This window comes from Mobula birostris, unplaced genomic scaffold (assembly GCF_030028105.1).
Source record: "Mobula birostris isolate sMobBir1 unplaced genomic scaffold, sMobBir1.hap1 scaffold_380, whole genome shotgun sequence".
Taxonomy (NCBI): Eukaryota; Metazoa; Chordata; class Chondrichthyes; order Myliobatiformes; family Myliobatidae; genus Mobula; species Mobula birostris.
This window is the reverse complement of record NW_027276879.1, coordinates 387,501-392,753: the sequence shown is the minus strand read 5'-3', so window position 1 is coordinate 392,753 and position 5,253 is coordinate 387,501.

The following is a 5,253-nucleotide window of genomic DNA, read 5'->3' as shown; positions in this document are numbered from 1 at the left end:
ATTTGCCCGGCCGGCTTGGTTAACCATTTGCCCGGGCAGGGTTGGTTAACGAATTGTCAGGGTTGGGCTTGCTTAACCATTTGCCCGGGCCGGGTTGGTTAGCGAATTGCCATGGTTGGGTTGGTTAACGAATTGTCGGGTTTGGGCTTGGTTAACGATTTGCCCGAGCAGGGCGGGTGAACGCATTGTCAGGAGCGTGCGCGGTTGGTTCACGAAACTGCCTGTTCCGGGTTTCGAGAGCGTTGTCAGGCCCGGCCGGCCGGGTTAGCGGGTTGCCAGACCCAACTTGACGAAATTCAGTGCGGCGCGGGTAAACGGCGGGAGTAACTATGACTCTCTTAAGTCTCTTAAGGAGGGGGGGCCCATGGGCCAGCAAGGAGTTTCTGATGAACATCGGCCGGGACATTTTGACGGCGGGGCAAGAACTAGTTGTTATTGAGGGCGAAGGGTTTGTCCTCAGCTGGTTGATTGTCGAATTGTCGGGACTGCCGGGCCGGTTAACGATTTGCCCGGCCGGCTTGGTTAACCATTTGCCCGAGCCGGGTTGGTTACCGAATTGTCAGGGTTGGGCTTGGTTAACCATTTGCCCGAGCCGGGTTGGTTAATGAATTGCCATGGCCGGGTTGGTTAACGAATTGTCGGGTTTGGGCTTGGTTAACGACTTGACCGTGCAGGGTTGGTTAACGCCTTGTCAGGAGCGTGCGCGGTTGGTTCACGAAGAGGGGGGGGCCCATGGGCCAGCAAGGAGTTTCTGATGAACATCGGCCGGGACATTTTGACGGCGGGGCAAGAACTAGTTGTTATTGAGGGCGAAGGGTTTGTCCTCAGCTGGTTGATTGTCGAATTGTCGGGGCTGCCGGGCCGGTTACCGATTTGCCCGGCCGGCTTGGTTAACCATTTGCCCGAGCCGGGTTGGTTAATGAATTGCCATGGCCGGGTTGGTTAACGCAGTTTCAGGGTTGGGCTTGATTAACGATTTGCCCGAGCAGGGTTGGCTAACGCATTGTCAGGAGCGTGCGCGGTTGGTTCACGAAACTGCCTGTTCCGGGTTTCGAGAGCGTTGTCAGGCCCGGCCGGCCGGGTTAGCGGCTTGCCAGACCCAACTTAACGAAATTCATTGCAGCGCGGGTAATCGGCGGGAGTCGCTTGGTTAACGTTATGGCCGGGCCAGGCTGGTTAATCAATTGTCCAGGCCCGGTTGGTTACCCAATTGGCCAGGCCGGGGTGGATAACGAATTGGCCAGTCTCGGTTGGTTAACCAATTGCCCGGGCCGGGCCGGGTTGGTTAACGAATTGTCCGGGTCAGACTGGTTAATGAATTGGCATGTCCGAGTAGGTTAACGAATTGCCAGAGCCAGCTTGGTTAACGAATTGTCCGGCTGGGTTGGTGCACTCATTGCCAGGACAGGGTTGTTCAATGAATTGTCCGTTCCCAGTTGGTTCACGAATTGGCAAGGCCAGGGTGGTTAAGGAATTGTCCGGGCCAGGTTGGTTAACGAATTGCCCGTCCTGGCTGGTTAACGAATTGTCAGGGTCAGGTTGGTTAACGAATTGCCATGGCCGTGTAGGTTAACGAATTGCCAGAGCCAGCTTGGTTAACGAATTGTCCGGCCGGGTTGGTTAACGAATTGTCCGTTCCCAGTTGGTTCACGAATTGGCAAGGCCAGGGTGGTTAAGGAATTGTCCGGGCCAGGTTGGTTAACGAATTGCCCGTCCTGGCTGGTTAACGAATTGTCAGGGTCAGGTTGGTTAACGAATTGCCATGGCCGTGTAGGTTAACGAATTGCCAGAGCCAGCTTGGTTAACGAATTGTCCGGCCGGGTTGGTTAACGAATTGTCCGTTCCCAGTTGGTTCACGAATTGGCAAGGACAGGGTGGTTAACGAATTGTCCGGCCGGGTTGGTGCACTCATTGCCAGGACAGGGTTGGTTACCGAATTGTCCGTTCCCAGTTGGTTCACGAATTGGAAAACCAGGGTGGTTAAAGTATTGTCCGGGCCTGGTTGGTTAACGAATTGCCCGTCCTGGTTGGTTAACGAATTGTCCGGGTCAGGTTGGTTAACGAATTGCCAGGGTCTGGTTGGTTACCGAATTGTCCGGCCGGGTTGGTGCACTCATTGCCAGGACAGGGTTGGTTGACGAATTGCCCGTCCTGGTTGGTTAACGAATTGCCAGGGTCTGGTTGGTTACCGAATTGTCCGGCCGGGTTGGTGCACTCATTGCCAGGACAGGGTTGGTTGACGAATTGCCCGTCCTGGTTGGTTAACGAATTGCCAGGGTCTGGTTGGTTACCGAATTGTCCGGCCGGGTTGGTGCACTCATTGCCAGGACAGGGTTGGTTAACGAATTGTCAGGGTCAGGTTGGTTAACGAATTGCCATGGCCGGGTAGGCTAACGAATTGCCAGAGCCAGCTTGGTTAACGAATTGTCCGGCCGGGTTGGTTAACGAATTGTCCCGGCCAGGTTGGTTAACGAATTGCCAGAGCCAGCTTGGTTAACGAATTGTCCGGCCGGGTTGGTGCACTCATTGCCAGGACAAGGTTGGTTAACGAATTGCCCGGTTCCGAATGGTTAACGAATTGCCCGGTCCCGTTCGGTTCACGAATTGCCCGCCCGCTGATTGTTAACTTTTCGCACCGGCGGGGGATGGCTTGGGTAACGAGCCTCCAAGATCTGTCGGTTAACCATTTGCCCGGTGGCAATTCGTTAACCAAGTCCGCTCCGGAAGTCTGGATGGGGGTCGGATTTGCCGGCCGAGGCCGACCCGGAGTTCCAGAGGCTCGGCCGCCGGGGTCAGATTCGGCCGCCCCTTTGACACATGCAATTTCTGTACGGGGGCATTGGCGGGGTTCCTGCAGATATATAGGGAGGCCGTTTTCACGAGTTGTTGAAGTATTCGGTAGATGGCACCGGCCTCCCCAATTGGTTAACCCGGGCCACGCGGCAGCTTTTCCGCACGATTCCGAAGATTGCCGGTATGGATTTTCGGACAAATACCCAATTGCGGAAGTCTGTCAGCGGGACCTATTCGCAGGCCCATGCCGGCCGAGGGGCGGCATTTTCCGTATGACTACCGGTGCTCCGGCCGCCGAATGGAAACCTTGCCCGAATGAATTTCTGACAAAGTCCCGAGGCGGGAGCCAGTAAGGGGACGTATTCGGCGGGCCGTGCCGGCCGAGCGGCGGCATTTTCGGAGGGACAACCGCAGGTCCCGCCGTCGATCCGAGACCTTGGCTGAAGAGTCGAAAGTAATCTAAGTCCCGACTCGGAAGTCAGAATGAAGGCGACTTCGGGGCCCTCCTGCCGACCGAGGCGGCCGATCGACGGCGGCACTACCGGAGGGCCGCCCGCCGAGCCAGCCGCGTGCCCTCGGCGCCACGCCGGTTAACCAATTGCCGTCGGAAGCCTGTGAAGGTCGGATCTGCCCCGTCGGGCGGGCCCGAGGTCCCCCGCGACCGGCATGAGCTCCGGGCGTCGTGCCGCCGGTTTGACACATGTCATTGTTGCACGGTCTGTCGCGGCTCTGGTTAACGAGTTAGGCCCGGAAGTCACTATGGGGGTCGGATTTGCCCCGCCTGGCGGGGCCAGAGTGCGACCTTCCCGGCAGGACTTCCGGGAGGCATCCCGCCGACTTGACACATGCAATTTCTGTACGGGGGGATTGGCGGGGTTCCCGGAGATTTACGGGAACACGTTTTCCAGACACACTTAGCAGGGTGACTAGTGGTACGGTTGACACAGTGCAGAGTTCTAAGTGAGCCTTACTCAATTGTGACTCAGTAAGCGGGAGGCCGGGCGAGCTCCGACTTACAATGATAAAAGCTTTTTTTCGCTATTTCCGAAAAAAATGACAAAGTCCAAGAACGCAGCGGGGGCTGCGGACAGACAGAGTCTGAGCGCGGACCGCGGGCGGCGGCCGGCAGACCGACGGTGGCAAAAGCTTTTATATCGATCCGAAAAGCAAAGAGGCATTGTGTGTACCAAGACGGAGAAGGGACAAGCCTGCCGCTGGTGCCCTCGCGAGTGTCGTCTGCGTTAGACCTCTGTTCCCCGATCGATCCGGCTTGGTCGGTCCTACCTTTGGGAGAGGCCGAGTGGAAGCGACGGTCTCGACACGTGCGCCGAACTTCCGTGCTCGGCTCGTTACCATCTCCGGAGGTGGGCAGGTGGGTCTGCCGCGGGGCGGCCCGATTGCCGACCGAGGGCTTCATGCTTTGGGCGGAATTGACGTTGGGCATTCGCACGTTTGCACCACGATCGATTGACGGAGTCTCCCGCCGGCGGACGGGACTGCTGTGCGCATAGACGACGGGGGCCGGTCGAACGACCGTCGACCATCCCGAGAAGGCAGCTACACCCACGCGCATATACCTAGGCGGTGAAGGTGCGGACCTCACCGGCGCGATCGACGGGGTGGGATGGCGAGGCGTTCACCGGCGCGGCGTTAGGCCCTGGGCCGACGGAGGCGAGCGGCGACCGTCGACCGTCCTGAGAGCCAGCTCGGCGGAAGGGTGCGGGTGCGGACCTCACCCAGCGACGCGGCTCGATAGGGGATGGCGCGGCACTGCGACGACAGACATGGCCCGAGAGAGCAAGGGACGGGCGCGCCGGCCGCAGCAGCACTCTTTCGCGCCGTAGGGGCAAGGCGAAAGAGTCGGGAGAGTTCCATAGGCCAGAGTGGCAGGGAGATGCCCGGTTCAGCCTGACTCAACCGAAGCGTTGATCCTCGGTCACCAACGAGAGAAAGGAGAGGCTCTGCGCGCGCGGTGCTACCGACTGACGGCCGGCCGATGTGCGATTTCCAGAAGGTCGGGCGGCACCCGCGCGTTCCCTCCCCGCTCCAGCAGAGGCCGGAGACGTCCGGTCGCCAGAGCGGTCCGCGTGCAGCCTCCGGTTCCGCGAGAAGGCTAGTGTCCTCGGGACGAGGAGAGCCTTGTGAGCGGTCCGGCGGGCGGTGCAGCAAATTGTCGGTACGTTTCTCGGCATTGTCATATACGAATCCTGAGAGAGAAAGAGAAAAGGGGTGTCCGCGACGCGTACGTGGGCCAAGGGCGCGTGCGGCGCCGCGACACCCAGCGGATCCCTGCAATGGAGGGGACCGCCGATGGCTGAACCGAGCACCAACCTACCCCGGCGGCGGGGAGGCCACGTGCACGAGCGCGGCAGCTTACCTGGCGCACGACCGACCCCCCCCCCACCCCCTCGCGCATCTGGCGGCGGGCGGACGGGCGGGGCGCAGGCCAGCCGGGCGCAG